This window comes from Pteropus medius, unplaced genomic scaffold, assembly GCF_902729225.1.
Source record: "Pteropus medius unplaced genomic scaffold, Ma_sr-lr_union100, whole genome shotgun sequence".
In the NCBI taxonomy this organism is placed as follows: Eukaryota; Metazoa; Chordata; class Mammalia; order Chiroptera; family Pteropodidae; genus Pteropus; species Pteropus medius.
In genome coordinates this window covers 5,477,993-5,495,476 of record NW_024353517.1, presented here as the reverse complement: position 1 = coordinate 5,495,476, position 17,484 = coordinate 5,477,993, and the positions used below count along the sequence as shown (strand labels likewise).

General features: G+C 43.3%; 1 protein-coding gene across 24 annotated transcripts in view; it reads right to left on the bottom strand.

Annotated features, from left to right (window-relative positions):
- The window catches only part of LPP (LIM domain containing preferred translocation partner in lipoma), a 605,586-nt gene that overhangs the window by 542,376 nt on the left and 45,726 nt on the right, over window positions 1-17,484 (bottom strand). For 9 of the 24 annotated variants that reach the window (XM_039850683.1, XM_039850692.1, XM_039850693.1 and 6 more), the window contains 2 exons: window positions 15,280-15,404; window positions 216-336 (listed from right to left, as the gene is read on the bottom strand). The exons of 1 other annotated variant lie outside the window; for it this stretch is intronic. The gene's annotated coding sequence lies outside the window, so the exon portion shown is untranslated. Of the gene's footprint in view, window positions 1-215; window positions 337-384; window positions 555-6,994; window positions 7,048-11,049; window positions 11,326-11,368; window positions 11,533-15,279; window positions 15,405-15,687; window positions 15,771-17,484 lie in introns of those variants that run through there. 14 more of the 24 variants (XM_039850697.1, XM_039850684.1, XM_039850700.1 and 11 more) reach the window with 12 other exon arrangements.

The window sequence follows — 17,484 nt, the reverse complement described above, 5'->3', positions numbered from 1 at the left end:
CTTTGCCACACGTTTTATTAGCATTATTATATTTCATCCGCTGCCAATGAAATCAACTCAAAAATAAAAGAAAGAACATTTCGATCCTTCTCTAGTTTTTAGTACACCCTAATTATTAGTGCCCATGCTTTAAATGGAAATCGCTGATTTTTAAAAGTCATTAAAACATTCACATTGATTATAAAAGGGAAAATTCTTTACTGCGTAGGACTCACCAATTGAGGAAAAATATCTTCCCTCCAGTGACTGCCCAATAGAACAATGAAAAAAGCCCTAGATTGAGAACCAGGTGACCGGATTCTGTCTTCGGTTCTGTTTCTGAGCCTGCTATCCCACCTGTAGGAAACGGGAGAAAGAGGTTGCTTATGATCTCTAGGATCTTACCAGCTTCAGAACTTCCCAGGCTTATGAACTCGCTGAGGTATAGAGGTAAGCCACTAGATTTGTGAGTTTCGATCCCGGCATCATTCCCAGGATGGCCTCCAATCAACTCCTGGCACTTTTATTTCACTAATCTGTCTCAGAACGATGGGGAAACAGGATGCCAGTACCCCAGTGTTCATCCTCAGCTCTCCTGGGAAAACAGCTTCATGGTAATATCGGAGATGAAAGAAATAGATAAATTAGTTAGATATTCACATTGTATTCAAGAAAGAAAAAAAAAACAGCAAAACCTGAACTACAACAAATAAAGAGACAAGGAGTATGAGTTTGGAGTCAAATTTCTAACTGTAGGACTTAGCAAACTCTCTGAAAAGTAAGAGCCAATGAGCAGCAGCAGAGCTGGAAAATCTCAACACTTCCCAGTAAGTCCTCATTACAGGTTTCATTTCATTAAAAGCTATTACTATTTGGCTAAGGATGATGCAATATACATCTTAACATACACAGATGCCAAAGCAGAGGGTTATTATAAAATGTGTCTTTCATATGCAGGAGAAATCCACATACCAGAAAAACTACTATCCCATTTCAATTGTCATTTTAAGCATTACTGAATCAATCAAACAATTGTTTCATGTATTATTTTCTCATTCAGTCTTCAAATAGCCACGGAAGATCAAAGCTGACCCATCTCAGCTCTTCCTATTGATGGGAGGAGAAGCTGGGGCCAGAGTAGGGAGGTGGCCGTTCCGGGAAGAGCCCACCACAAGTGGCAGACAGTCCAGGGCTCCAGTCCAGGGCTTGTTCTCCTGGACCCAGTTACTTTGACAGAGGAGCACAGCAAAACTTGCTGGGCAGAGGGACTTGCCCTCAGTCACACAATCGGCTTTGGAGCAAAACCAGAACTTTCATACTCAGACCTCCGAACACCTGCTTCAAAGCTTTCACAGAACAGCCCGACAGCAGAAGAAATTAACTTAGAAAAATGGAGCATAATCGAGATGAGCCCAGCAAAGAAATAAGCTTCCAGAGAGCTAGTGGTCTTCAACGGCATTAGAATTCTCAAAGCCATTCCACTGAATCGAGAGAAAGACACAATTTCAAACTGGCTGAGAAATGGAGTATTAGGAGACGAACAATGAACCTGTGGACAGGGATGCCTGACTTCTCTGACTTCTAAACTTGGCTAAAAGACACAGTTCTCCATCGTGGCCCTAAGGCAATCTCTCACACACTTGCCAACTTCCCTCCATGCACAAATAAAGTGGCCTCCCTTTTCCATAGTCAACTTTTCTTTTAATATTTTTTTTCTTCTTTTCCATAAAGAGAACAAGCAGCTTTGCTAAAGAACCACTGTGAAATGATTGAAGTTCCCATGCAAACAAACCATTAGCAGAGTTCAAATGCAATTTAAATTACCAGTTGTTAAAGTGCTCCTCAATTTTGTGGTAAGTTTCCAAGGAGAATTACATGCTATATACTATTTAATTGGTTGTTTTCTATTTTTTAACATCCATTTATTCCCCCCACCACCCTTATATTTCAGAAGTGTCTATAAAAGCTTTCCTTTAAAAAATTTTACATTGTTGAATAGATTAAATCTAAAGATTGAAAAGTATCAGAGAAACAGCTGCAAGATGACGCAGCTCAGCAGAAATTGATGGTTTTGACACCATAAAACAAGCAGAAGTTTGAAATCTTAGAAGTCACCTCGTAGTGCCGTCACTCTTTACAGGTAAAGACACTGACGCCGCAACAGGGAATGGAGGGGCTGACCTAAAGTCCTCTCATTGGTCAGTGAGGGATTCGGGATGAGAACCTTGGCTCCTAACTCCCAGTCCTATGCCTCCTTTTCCCACCACCACACGGTTGGAAAAGATGATGAGAAATACTCAATGAATTTTCTACTCATAATTTAAAAAATAAACACGGAGTCCTCTTTAAATACACTCCTGACCTCAAAAGCGGAGATGGGCAAAGGCAAGTATCTCCTCAAGCGGGAGAAAAAGAAGTAAAGGCTGATGAAGGAGAAGGAGCTTAAAATGAGCAGATTCTTGGCGAGGAAGTCAAGACACTCATCTAGATTCATTAATCAAGTTATGACACATCAAGACTGCTGATTTCCACTGCTTGATCCGGCCCAGGATTAGTGGCTGCCCCTGGAACGAGAGGATAAACGAGCAACAAAGTAAAGGCAGGTGTTGTAACACCTGTAAATTGAAAGGATTTCTGAAGAACATCATGAGTACAGGATGAAGTTTAAGGCTTTGATACTAGACTTGTGTAAATTATGTACCCTCTCTGAGCTCAAGCTTCCCTGTCTGTAAAATGGGGCTAATATCACTTACCTGTCAGGGGGTGTGTAATCATGCCTTGGCATTCCACATCAAGCATGCACAGCACAGAGCCAGCAAATAGTATGTATTAATTAATGTTCACCCCCTTGACTGCCAAGGTTTCTATCATTTCTCAAAGCCTAGGATTCTGTCATTCTAATTTATCTGGACTATAACGGAATCTCGCAAGCCATGTATGTTCCCTACGTTTGTTAGATGCTGTATGTCCCCTGACTATAAATTCATTTATTTTGTCATTCAAGATATTAAAACAAAACAAAACATGTGCATGAAAACTTAAAGATCCAAGCATTTTCCTTCAAAAGTACACTCTTTGGAACTGCTATTTAAAAATGGCCTTCAAACTAAATTGATGAAGCATGCAGCAGTAAAATTCTCAATTTAACATCCAAATTCTCATCTAAACTTTCCATCAACCAATTGTCCGTTGAGGAAACCAAGGGTCAAGGAAGTTAGGCAAGATTTCGGGGCTAGGAAATGGTAAAGCCAGGACTTGAACCCCTGTCTTCAAAATCAAGCTCTATGACACAGGTTTTATTACTTTCACCTACAATTATACTATGGACAGCTATTCTGCTAGAAGCAGAAATACACCTTTTAAAAAACTTTTCTATTTTCACATTTCAAGGAGATTTGGGGTTAAAAAAAAAAAAAAAAAAAAAAAGGCTCTTTAACTTTCAAATTAAAAAATATCTATAGAAAAACACTTTTTAGTCTATCTAGACCCTTTCTGAATTCCACCTTGCTGTTTTATTCTCAAGTGAAATAAAAAGCTCAGAGCCCTGGCATTAAGCAGACATCTGCTGGGTATGTGGGAAGCAGGCCTGAGAAGGGTTAGCAATGAGCTGATATCAGGCTAATTCAAAAGTAATTCAAATGGCTGGGCTCATGATCAAACAAATCGTGGGCAACCCTAGTATGAGCTTCTGAGCACCCTCCGGCGCATCTGTTAGCTGACAGAACGTCATGTGCCCTGACTTCAGAGGTGCACAAAATAGACATTTACTAGAACTTCCTGTCCTTAGCGAGGCACAGTATATGGACCTAGCAGTTGTAGGTACTAAGTTAGACATGACTTGAGCCCTCAAAGAGTTCACAGGCCTCACTGGGGACATGCCTGAATACACAAAACAGAATGAAAGGTATGCAAAGCACAAGTACATGCAATGTCATTTTGAGGGTCTGGAAGAGCTATTCAGATGACTTCTAAACTGAGCCTGAACACCCAAGAGGATTTCCATGCATGAAGGGGAAGAAATAAGCCCAGGGAACACAATGTGCTAAGGCCTTGAGGAGGATGAGTTCAGGGTGTTCTTGGGGAAAGTGACTAATCTGGTGAGGCCAGTGGCAGAGGACGTGGAAGGATGCGGTGGGACATGAGGCTGGAAAGGAATGTTGCGGCTAGAACATGGAGGACCTTGTGTGCCAGGCGAAAATACTTGGATCTCCAGACTCATGGGTACTGCATTCTGGGAAATGACTCAAGCGAAAGTTAAAATTCCTTCTAAAGAACCGAATCCGCTTCCATAGTCAGCATCCAAGCATAGCAAGGGTGGGAGTGTCTAAAGAAGAGTGTCCTCTGACCCCATCCAAACAGAAGTCAGAAGAGTAGGTGGCTCTCAGAGTTGTCCCAATCCCACACCTCCATGGACCCTTTCCTCTCGTCTGGAACTCTCACTCATGGAAGACCCAGGAAAGAAACTAAGTATCATGTTCCAAGCGATATTTCCACTCTAGCTTCAGGGAAACGCCGACACCACCCAGCTTGGTAGATCAGAAGAACATAGGCTGAACCCAGGCCCGAGCCTCTTTCCTGATACTGAGGAAGCAGGAGCCAAAGGCCTATCCAGCACATACTATGTGTGCCCAAAGCTCCACGTCTCAGAGCTCCCGCCAGGCCTGGCATCGTGTGACTGGAGCTTTCAACTAGTATTGAGCCTGCACTAATGTCACTACTTAAGTTGTATGGAATCCCATGCCTTAATGGAGACTTTGTAGCAGGTCTCAGATGCCAAAGACACAGGCAAGATGTGAATCCCTTCCTGCCCTTAAGGAGTTCCCAGTCTAGAAGGAGAGATAAGACATCAACATAATAGGAGATGGCAAGTGCCTTAGAAGAAGCACAGATGACAATAAAAATGAACATAACAATCCTATGACTTGGTTTGAGTGTTTTTATCCATTTGACAGATGAGGAAACTCGGGCTCAATTGAGTTCACACAGCTAGGCAGCATCATAGCCAAGATCCCATACTCATAAGCACCGGAGTTTTTTCTATTGCCTCACAGCCCACTGTGGTATAGGTTAGCAGAAGAGAGAACAGAGACATCACTTTAGTGTGCGGGAGTGCGGACAGTGAAGAGTGTGGATGATAGGGAGCAGATGATCGGAGATTACTTCATTCAGAAAGTGTCATCTGTGCACGAGTTTATTAGGAGGAGCAGGAGGTCTATAGATGAAGATGAGAGAGGTTCCCTCAGGCTAAAGGAACAGAACGAAGGTGAGAAAATGCAGGGCATTTGTGGGGAATGGCAGGGAATGTGGCCGACTTAAGGATGAGTAAGCAGGAGCATCGAGGAAGTTCACGGTGAGCATGTACTGCTGTCTGGTTATAATGCACCCTGGGTCCCAGAGGCAAGAGTTTTTACTTAATGCCAAAAATACTAGGAAAATGTTACAGGTGACAAAATAAATAAACTTACAGTCAGGGATATACAGATGCATATACTAGGAAAATAATAAATGCTTCAAAGCAGAACTGTGGCATGGTTTCAGCTTTACTTTGGATTCTGGGCTCCAATGCTAAAGCATTGGATTAGCCTTTCAGGACCTGGGCCAAAAGCAGGAATAGTGGACCATCAGGTCATTTCGGGTCAAAGTACAGGTGGACACTGTACCCTGGCAATGACTTTGGGGGCTAGGGCTTCTAATCCTATTTTGTAAATCTTGACCTTCTTGAGAAGAGTCCCTATAGCTCATTAAATGAATCCCAGGCCCTAGTTGGAGCATAAGTTCCCCCAAGGTGGTGAGCAGAGCATAGAGAACAAGACAAGAGTCACAGAATCAAAAGACCCACATTCGAATTCTTGGATTCTCCATGAACTAACTACGGAATCCTGAGCAAGTCGCTTCCTTTTAACGAAGGCAGTTTCCTCATTTTAAAATGGAAACAATCATACTTATATAGCTAGGTTCTTGTGAGAATTAACAATTAACTTGTAAGATTAAATATAAGGAGATGTGTTTCTACATGCAGGCTGACATGTTTAGAATAGGTGTTCCCCCTGAAAGCCACCATGTTGATAGAGACAGTGCAAAAACTGCCCAGTCCTCCTGGCGAAGTATCTAAATCTGGAGCTGTCAACAATTTTTCCCCCTATTGAAAATTGAGCTGTATTCCCCAGGCAAGTCATTACATCTTTTTGTGCCAAATTGTTTTCATCTTTTAAATGACCCAGTAATCCCACTTTGGGCAATATACATAAGGGAATAATCTAAAAGGAAAAAAGAAGGCAATTTGTTTGAAGATGTTATTCATAGTGCTATTTCTAGCTCTTTATATATCCCTCTATTATAGCACTTATCTCACTGTGCTGTAATTATCCACTCCCCTTCTAAACGCCTCCAAATTATCTTTGAATCAATCTCCAGCACCTAGCACAATGCCTGGCATACAGTAAGAACTCAATAAATGTTTGTTGACTAAATGAATGGGTAATATGAAAAAAGTTTTAAAAGAAATCCGAATGAGTCAAAAACAAAACATTGCTTTTAAGAGATGATATTAAAGAATCTCAAAAGAAAAAAACCTGGTGACTACAGACTGCAAACTACTTGAAAAGGAGTAAGTCATGAAGCCTCAGGAGTGAATTTCAAACGATTTAGTTTATGATCTCTGAGCATCTCCAGGCTTAGGATGAGTGTAGTACAAGATTGCCATGAGACACCTAGGGACATGAGGTCACTTGCGAGGTCATTTTGGCTTGGTGGCCAGGGCACAAGGGTCTGTTAGGAATCTTGGGTTCTCACCAGCTTATACTGACTAAATTGCCTAACTTCTCTAAAACCAGTTTCTCCATTGAAAAATGGAGCATTTTCAGGAAAGCCCAGCCCATTAAAAGAAATTACAAGGAGCAAGCAAATGAAAGAGGACAGTTGGGAGGTCCTCTTGGACCAGGGTCCTCAAGCCAAGGTGGAACTTTGAAGCCCCAGCTCTTCCGGGCTTCCACTACACCTTCCAGCCCCATCTTACAGGGTGGTTGATTGAAGGCGCCTCACCAGGGACTTTACTGGAGGCTGGAATCTCTGTGGGAACAGAAGACAGATCAAGGGAAAACACCATGTTAAATACGGCCCATAAAGTCAACATCACTCTGAATGTTCCGTATCCTTGGTGGGAAAGAATGCTTTATACAAATACCAGGGGAGAGCAAAGGAAGCGGCATGTTCTCCAGGGCTTATTTTGGGGCGTTCCAGCAGCTCTGAGCCAGGAAGCCAGAGGCAGGAAGCCACTGCCCTCCGTTCCTTGGCCAGAATCTCAAGGTTAGAAACCAAAGTGGGGAGCACGCAGACTCCTTAGTCCGGATCACCTGCAAGTCTGTGCACCCCCACCTCCATCAGGGTCTCCCAGATTCCTATTCCACTTGATAGTTTCCTGAAGGAACTGCACTTGACATCATGTAGACAGTCGTTCCAAAACACATCATGAACCCACCCACTTCTCTCTGGCCCAACTTCTACCACCCTAATCAAAGTAACGGCCACCTCTCACACCGATGATTCAAGAGTCTCCTCCTAACCTTCTTGCTTCTACTCTCAACCGCTCCTTACAATCCATTTCCCCCCACAGCGGGCAGAATGGAGCTGATAAAACATAACTCAGATGCTTCCCCTCACACCTAGACTCAGGTCCAAGCCCCTGCTCTAGCTTACTAACAGCTACCAGCCCCTCCCCACTCTCCTCTCAGGCTTTACCCCTTGCAGCCCACTACCTGCTAGCATACTGCACTCCTTCAGTTCCTCAAACACACAGCCATTCCCACTCCACTGCCCTTTCACTGACCACACACCCTCTGCCTGCAATTCTCTTCTCCTGACTTTTACATGTCTGGCTCCTTGCCATCCAGATCTCAGCTTAAACAATCACCTCTCAGAGCCCTTCCTCCATTCACTCAGTCAGAGCACTCTGTGTGAATCTCTGAAGTGTTACTTATCATTCTCTACTGTTTACATGTTCATTTATTATCTGCCTCCTCCACACATCCCTACTGGAATGTAAATCCCAAGGGATCATTGTTCCTGTGTCTTTTTCTTCACGCTAAACCCAGTGCTGGATCTTCATCCAGAATAGTATACAGCATATAAGTGGGAATCCAATAAAGATTTAATAAAATTTGACAAATATATGCCACAGATGAAAGAAACCTTACAGACTGCTGAAGGGCAAGTAGCCCAGCCCTGTTGCTAACATCTTGAGCTTCAGAACCCAGCATGAATCACTAGTGCTGGCATTCAGGAGCTACGGGAGTTTGGGCAAGTTTTCCCACTTCTCTAGACCTTACTTTCCTCAGGTAAAATGGGGATAACAGCACCTGCTTTGTGGGAGTGCTGGGAGAAGTGAGAAATAAATCATGTAAAATGCCCAGTACGAGGCTTATCACAGACAAAAATGTTCACTGTCATCAACAACAACCCCATCTTCCAGGTAGGAAAACCAAGACTCAGAAAGGTGCATTCATCATCGCTCAAATTAAATAGTGAGTGAGCAACAGAACCAAGTCAGAGACACTCATCTTCAGTCTCCTTCCACTGCTCCACAGACCAGCTGTTCCACAGACATAATAATAACAAAAATACCTGATATCATGTCGTTGATTTATATACTTTGCCAGAAAGGATCTAAAGTACCTGACAAAAGAGGCACATAGTTCATGACTTTTTTTAAAGTGAAAAAATTGGGAAGGGAGGTAGAAAAATAAGATGAAGGAAAAGAGTTAAAAAAAATAAGAGCCATACGTCTCATACCATTTGCTAGAAGTGGGCTTCAATTTGGCTGTGAGATTCTCAAAGGCCGATACAAAACAGAGAAAACTACCTGTGTCTGGTCCTTTGGAACACTTGGTCAGTGAAATGTCACAGCAATGTGTGAAGAGGTACCACTACCCAGTTAAGACTCCCTCCAGTTTTTCATACTCAGCTAAAATCCAGTCTCTGTTACTTCTGATCATATCTGCTCTGAAGTCACACTATGGCGTCCAAATCCCAGCTCTACTACTGATGGTGTGACTTTGGGCAACTTACTTAAACCCTCGAAGCCTCAGTATCTTCCTCTAAAAAAAAAGATGAAAAAAATAGTACCTAAATAGATTTTTTTTTTAATGTGGTATATACATACAAGGTATGTATATACAAGGGAATATTATTCAGCCTTAAAAAGAAGGGAAATTCTGACACATACTACAACATGATGAACCTTTAGGACATGCTAAGTGAAAGAAGCCAGTCAGAAAAGGATCAACACTATATAATTCCACTTATATGAGCTACCTATAGTCTTCTCATAGAGAGAGAAGGTAGAATGGTGGTTGTCAGGGGCGGGCGGGAAGAGAGAATGAGGAGTTAACACTTAAATGGGTCCAGTTTCAGTTTTGCAGGTGAAAAGAGTTCTGGAGATTGTTTGCACAACATGTGACTGTACTTAACACTACTGAGCTGTACATTTAAAATGGTTAAAATAGTAAATGCTATATTGTGTGTATTTTAAGAAAATTAAAAATAAAATCTAAAAAAAAAAATTGTATATACTCACAGGTAGCTGAAGTGACTCTGACTTATGTCAAGTGCTTTGCCCCATGCTTGGCACAGGGAAGCAATCAATTCACATCAGTTCTCCTTATTAACAGGAATAGCATTCACACTGATAACTACCAACCCTAACCCCTTCATGTCCCTGTCCATCAGCACCACAACAGGAAAACATGCCAAGCCTTCATGCTTCAAGGCAGCCTCCACCCACCTCGTGAGCTGGGCCTCCAATCCCCATCCAGCCACAGGCCATAGAAGAAGAGTCAGGTTGCTTGCAGGTACCCTTCACCAGGGCTTCCAAGCATCTTAGAAAGCTGCTTTTCTTCCCTTGGACACTGACTGGAACAAAGGTAGATCTCCGAGCACCTTCTCTGCTCTATTAAAATCTGCCACCTAATGCTACTGGCATCAAAGTGCTTCCCAAAAAAAAACATCTCCATCATCTCTTCTGCATTGGAGAAAGGGGCCCCGAAGTTGATCAGAAACTGAACTGACCACAAAAAGTTACTCATTATGGCATCGGTGAACTGTAATGGGGTGGTGCCCTCTTGGTCTCTATCAAATGCTGCCACCATATCAAAGAAGGCTAAAGAAGTGTGTGTGTGTGTGTGTGTGTGTGTGTGTGTGTGTGTGTGTTTAAAATCTATTCAGAATCAGAGTTCACCTTTGAATGGGAAGGAATAATACTCTAGAATTCTTACAGCTTCAAGAATAGCGGTAGAGGCTGAGATGGAAAGCCCTGCACAATTTCTTTCAAGGCCTGTGCATAATTTCCACTGCCACAAATGAAACTGAAATAAAGAGCTCCACTATTCAGTTCTGCCTTTTGGACAAGCTATCATCCCTTTCAGAAAAGAAAAACATACAGGCAGCAAAGCAGATCAAAAGGTAGCCCCTCACATTCAAACAACATTCACATGACCAAAAGCAAAGAAAGGTAAGTAAGCAGAAAACAAACAAGGGGAAAAAAGTAAAATTTTAAAAAACAACAAATTCAGGCATCTAACCCCATGTAACATACGAGAAAGAGATCTGAACTGGGAGAACAAGGTACTAGTTCTCAATTTCTCATCCACTAGATCACTAAATGTGGGCAATAGAGGCATCTCTGAGTTCCAATTTCCTCATCTGCAAAATGGGTATGTTCTCTTCCTTTGCCTGAAGGGGCAGCTTTAGTAGAAGAAGTAATGAACCAAGAATGAGAAGATCTGTGTTCTAATTCCACCTAATTAGTCAAGCACCAGCAAGGCAAATTAGCTGCGCCCTCTGGGCCTCTACTTCCCATTATCATGTAAAATGAGACAGATCAACTGAATAATCTCTAAGACTCCTTCCAACACTGACAGTCCATCAGATCTACACAACGTCCCACACACCAGGTATTAATTCTAGACAGTGGATACAGTGCAAATGCTATATAGCCAACATCCTGCATACTCTTAAGTCCAACCATAACTGCTTTTCAAGCTAAAACTATGCCTGCCGAAGTATCCCCAAACATACCTTGTGGCTTGCTGCTTTAGCCCTAGCAATCAGGCAGAGACACCCTCAAATTATCTTTCTACTCAACTCAAGGTAGGCCTCAGGTGGGAAGAAATATCTAATTTTTTTTACACACAAACAGAATTTTTCCTCAGGCAGAGCCCATCCCTAAATCCCACTGTCAGGAGTACTCTCCTGGGAAAGCAGCTGTCCACACCCCAAATTAAAGCGCTCCCAGCAACAAGTCTCATCACCAGGCAAGGGAGCCAGCTGTCAGTGCTGTAAGCCCGGGGTCTGGGAGCAGAAATGCCATGCGCTCTGGCAACAATGATGTACTCACGTGAGGTCAGGCCCCACAGGCAGCTGGCCTTCCGCTGGCTCTCACTCCCTCTCACACACCCTGAGTCTCACTGCAAGGAGGTGATCCCGAGGCCAGAGGGGAACAGCACTGAGACATTCTCTCCTCAGCCTCCAGAACACGGGGCAAAGGAATGGAGGGGGAGGGGTGAGGGTGGGAAGGGGGAAGGGGAGCGACTTTGTTTCTGGAAACAAGAATTCAAATCCTGCTTCTCCTAAACCCTGAGTCACCTCGTTCTCTTCCAATAGATCAGTGTGGTGGGTAAACATTTCCATAAATGGAGAAGCAGGCTGGAGGACGTCTGAAAAATCACCCTTCTCTCCTCTGGCACTGGAAGAACATGCCCCACTTAAGACAGAATTCCTTACTCGGAGTAAATGATTAACCCCAAAAGAAGTGGAGTCTAAACTGTTCCACAGCTGTCCTGCTACAGGAAAATCCTCCTCCGCCCAAACAAGGAAGTAATTGGTTTAAAAGGCTGTTAAGTTCACCTTGAGAATGGGGCCATCTATCATGCAAACACATTTATGAAGTCGGTCTATTCATTCGGAGTAGGGGGAGGTATTTGGGGAAATTCACCTGAAGACGTCACTAAGAATCAAGTTCGCAGTTCTATTAATGGCAGATGAATCCTATAACAACCCCGGCCCTGGAACCCCAATCCCTGACTCCCCTGAGCTGAGAGTCCTCCTGGAAACTAAGTTTTGCATGAGTTCTTTATAGGACAGACACCAGACAGGAAGACCCACAATAAAACCAGACTTTCTGGAAAAACTTTGGGCAAGGCGGGGTGTAGAAGGCTGAACTACCCAATTTAATTTGTAAGATTAATTCCAATCCAAAGTTCCTGAGTAGTGTTCAATAACTGAATTGGACTAGCGAAGTCAATCAGGAATAAATCTGGTCCAAAATGACTCCAGAACTGAAGTAGAGGAGGAGAAAGGAGATGAGACGCTGGGTGAAATGGTGGTAGAGGAAGATGAGTCTGTTCAGAGAAGGGAATCTATATCTTGGCTTCTCGGTGGTTCTATTTCTCAGCATGATCTTCTTCTACCGTTGGCTGTAAAGGCTTTTGTAGGTCAGAAGAGCCATTTTTTCAGAATCATCACCCACTTCCTGGCTTTTGGGCCTGCACCATGAAGCTGCTTGTTCTAATCCCTAGGGAATCTTCTAGCAACAAACAGCACTGGTCAGAGAACAAGGAAACCCATGCCCTAAACCCAGGTCAGCCACTCCTTAAGATTTTGGACAAATCGGTTCTCTACTTAGAGCTTACACTGTCTCATCTACAAATAGGGTAGATATTCCAAAATTGTCCAACTATGAGCTCTAAAAGTATCTTCTATTTGGTCTAGACAAATAGTCATGACAAATTTATTTTGATTACTTGTTTTTGCAAGCATGACATAAGTACCTGAAAATTTGCAAACATTTCTTACTTACTGAATATTTAATAAATGAACACAAATATAAGTGACTGTCAAATGAAGTAAAGAAACAGGATCCTTGGACCACTTGCAAGAACCAGAACTCGGTACAGAACTCTTGCCAATGCAGTACTCCCTAGAGGTCCCAGAGGTAAGCCTGAAGAGGGCAAAAGGATGGCCCTCATTTATAATTGAGAAGACTAGACCAGCCATCAGACCTGGTTGTTCTGTGGAAAGATTATCATCCTGTTAGGGACTCAGAGTTCCTTCTAATATTGCAACAGGAACACTACAGCAGGGGAAAGATATTCCATGAAAAAATAGCTGTCCAGGGAAGACCCGGGAACTCTGAAAACCAAGGACCAAGGAGGGAGCTATAGGGATAGGTATGAAAACCAGAATGATAAAGTCTATATCTACCCTCCACTTTGCAAATAGCATTTGCAGATCAGTTTCCACACCCACAAAGGGGCTCTTCATTCCTTAATGTATGTGCGCCTCTCTTCCTCTTGACCACTGAGAACGATTGGCTCTGGGATCTCAAGAGGAGAAAAGACCATAAAGGCCATTGAGCCCATACCTCCAGTGCCCCCATTAATGAATCCCCCCATGGTATCCTTGAGGTCTCCAGTGAGGTAGAGATCATTATCTCCTACAGCTGCAAATTCCATCTTTCCAACAGAAAGTTCTCCCTTATATGGAAACAAAATCTGGCTCCCTGGGCTTCAACCTCAGTTCCTCATTCTGCCTCTGAGAACCATATAAACAACCTATGTCTTTCTCACTGGTCTGGAATTTTTGTAGGTGAATATAGATATAAAAACAAAGCTCTCCAAGATCTCATCTCTCAGTTACTCTGGCTGTTTCCTGACCATATCGCATTGCTAGCTCCTAATGCATTTGTTGCCAACTTGAAATCCATCCTTTTTGTGTTTTCCAATAAGTGTTACTGCTAAGCAACCAGTTCTGCATATGTACTGATGACCTTGTGGATTCACAAGATGTACCCTGTTAAAACCAAGTCATCGAGATATGGGAGAAGTTAGGTCTTCTAGATCAGTTCTTCAACTACCTCTACCCCATCGCCCATGCCACATTCCCATCCTTCATGGGTGAAGCTCAAGGACGCACATCCCAGACCCAGCTCCCCATTCCTGCTCTCTAGTCTTCCCAGACCTAACACTGTCTCCAGGATAAAAGGCTGTTCAAAGAAGCATGAAGAGAACTCTACTGAAAAGAAGGCCTCGTCAACACAAGTGCCCTCCGCGGCCTGCAGGCAGGACAACAGGGCTAATCTGCTGATCACAGGACTGGGAGCTCATGATCCCTGACAACTCCAGTACCATTCTAGACCTCGGTGTCATTACAAATGGCCGTGCAGTGGCAGGGGAGTGGGGGTGTCCTTTTCCATCACAGTTCCGATGGCACTATTTGGATTCAAAGTATATGTAGTAACGATGCCTCACATTAGAAGCATGCTTTACTATTTAGTAAATGCTTTCCCAGATAGCCTTTTTTCATCCCTACTGGCAATGACCCCTGGAGGTAGTCTCATAACCAATTCAGTCATAGGCAAACTGAGGCTGAGAGGTTAAGTATATTTCCAAGGTCACAGCATGAGTAAGTCGTAAAAAGAATACTGGTTTCGGAGTTAGACTACTCAAGATTCCAGGGGCAATCCTACCAGCTGTATGACCTCTGGCCAACTGTTTAACTTTTCTAAACCTTGCTTTCTACACCCGAAAATTAAAAACTAAAATAGCCCCTCTGCCTATCTCTCAGAGCAGTTATGAGGATCAAATGAGATAATGAGAGTGAAAGCCCTCTGGAAAATGGGGAAGGCGGCACGAAAGTGTAAGGGATCGTTGTGTGATTACTTGTAAATGACTGTGCATTCCATTACAAATTTAAAAACCAGTGAGGTCATTCTCAAGGCAAAGAAACATTAAGGCTCTGGGAATTAAAGGGTAACAATCTGGCGTTCTGCTAGGTTATGTCTATACACTACTCACTCTTGCAGTTGAAGGTCAGCAGTGACTGTCAGATTTTCAATCGCCAAGTCACATATGTCTACAGCGGTGCTCAAGAAAAACTCTCCCTTTTCAGCTACAAGCAAATGCCAGGCCAAAAGGAAGTAATAGAGATGGACATTTGAAAGAACCCCTTCCCCGCACCGAGATTCTCAGTTCCAGAAACGTGATCTGCAATGTTTTCCTTGGAGAAGTTGTTAGAAACACAGGCTCCAGTCTCTCTGCAATATGCCCGTGGGGAAATAAACACACAGTAAGGAGCTATTTACCAGAGAGCACTAAGAAAGCTCCCAAGCATGAATTATGAAGGGCCCAGGATTCAAGTTGCAGACATCAAAAAGACAGAAATTCCAACCCATTAAACCTCCCAGGCCCACTCACAGAGGCGGACCTGGGATCTGGGCAACCCAGGCAGCAGAGAGGCCCGTTTACATACCAGAGGTCCTGCTGTAGGTCGCTGGGGAGCCAGAGGGCACCCAAGAAGCTCTGTGAGTGTAGGCGCTGGTCTGGCTTCCTTCAGGACTCTCCCAACACGCTAGTCATCAGAATTCTCTTCAATTTCTGCAAAGATCCAAGTCACTGATGTCATTTATGGTGGGGCTGGATCATCCCCAGAAATCCATCCCCAGGGTAGATGAGCACACGGCTCAATGATGACCGTTTTCTGCTTTGCATTTTATCATCTGCTTCATTGTGCTTAACATTGGAGAAAAGCACTAATTTGTGGAATAGAAGTGTGAGCACCTACTATGTGTGCCTGAATCCCCAGGGATGCTACAGGAAGAGCAGTGAGACGCAGGTAATTTCAAGCAGCTCACAAGCATAGTAGAAGAGAGACACTGACCATAATACAGAACACGATGTGGTCCACTCCACGAGTTCAGACTTCAATAGGGCCCCTCTCAATGGGAGGAACAGACTGCTGGGCTAGGTATTAAAAGAGGGTAGGACTTAGAGTGTGAGAGGTAAAGGGGTAAAGGAGCAAAGGCATTTCAGGCAAAAGGGAAGATTTGAACCCAGACAATGAGGAGCTATGTCCAAAGAATGGTAAGCTTAGAGGATGTGTAGGTCACTCATGGGAGAGGTGGGCAGAAGGGTGGAGACAAACAGATAACTTAGAAAAGTAAACTGAAGCCAAATACTGTAATTTGTTGCAGGCTAAGGTGACTGAATTTTATTTCTAAAAGCAGTGTTTTCTTATTTATTTGTTTGTTTGTTTGTTTGTTTAGAGAAGCAAAGCTCTAATCACACCATTGATCGGCTTTTAAAACAAAAGAAGTCTCTTTGGCTGCCAAATAATAATAACAATAACAACATTAATGATTGTTTCCTTTGTGCTGAGCACTGTACTAAGCAGGTTGCCTTCATTACTCCATTTAATGCCATCAGCAACTCGGTGACCTGGGCAGTCTCACTCCTACATTACAGATGAGGAAATAAAGGCTAAAAGAAAAAGCAAACTGTACCAATCCTAGAGACAGTACGTGGAAGAGGCTGCAATTAACTAACTCACAGTGCAAGCAACCCCTTGCAATTCTAGACTGTCCTCTCCAATTTCTAACCCTCCTCTGCATTGCCCAGACTCTATCTCATTTCTTTGAGATGAAATCATCCTCACGTAACTGTCACACATGATAATCATATATAACAAACATAACTATCTCTAAAAATACTTGACAAAAGTCCCCATTTGTTTCTGTCTCCCCACTAGTTCCCTGAAGTCAGGAACCTGGCCTGTGTTTTCAGTATTGTATACACAGTGGACACTCAATAATCACATGTATTCGGTTAAACAATATCTTTGAAAGTTGGGCCAAAGAGATAACACAATACTGGCTGTAATTTCTACTCTCTTCTGCCCAGAAATGGAACTAATCTCAGTGAGATTCCCAAGGTCCAAAGGGGAGACAGAGCCAAGTTGAAAAAGGTCAAGGGTAGTGTACATGGGGCAGCCTGAAGCTTCTGCAGCTACTCACAGGCTGCTTGACACTCGAACCTGCAGCCAGGTGCTCCACAGGCCTCAGAGGGCGGTGAACAGAATGCACATTTCCTTGAAAAGGACAAAAAGCTCCTGGATTCCTCCTAAGTGTGACTTGTCTCAGCCTTAGTAAAAGGATAAACTGGGCTGACACAGTGGTTTTCCAACTTTTTTTTCCCTAGAAGCAGAACTTTTCCTTTGAACAAAATGTTTTGTAGTTGCTCAGTTGTAAAGTAAATAAGCGCAGAGCTGCTCTGACTGGGATCCAGAGCTCCCCTTCCTTCCTACTCTCTCACCACTTGTCACCTCCTCCACCCAGCACCCCAACCCCAACGTCACTTCTGAGGTCTCCCAGGTTCCGGGAAGCCAGCTTGAAAACCACCAGCCTTCTGAGCTCTTCATAGTACCTTCCAGCTCTGATGCCTGTAACCTCCAAGGTCTGAGATGTACCTCCCCAATAAGCAGCTCTGCTTTTTTACCAATGAGACAGGCAACATAGGCCGTAGCAGCGGGGAAAAAAAGAGTTCTCAAATTAGAAAACTTAGATGATATTCTATTAAGGACCTGTGTTCTCACAAGCAAGTTATTTAAATCTCACTGAGCCTTGGTTTTCTTGTCTATAAAGTGGGAAATAATATTCTTATCTACCAAACTAGGTTTTAT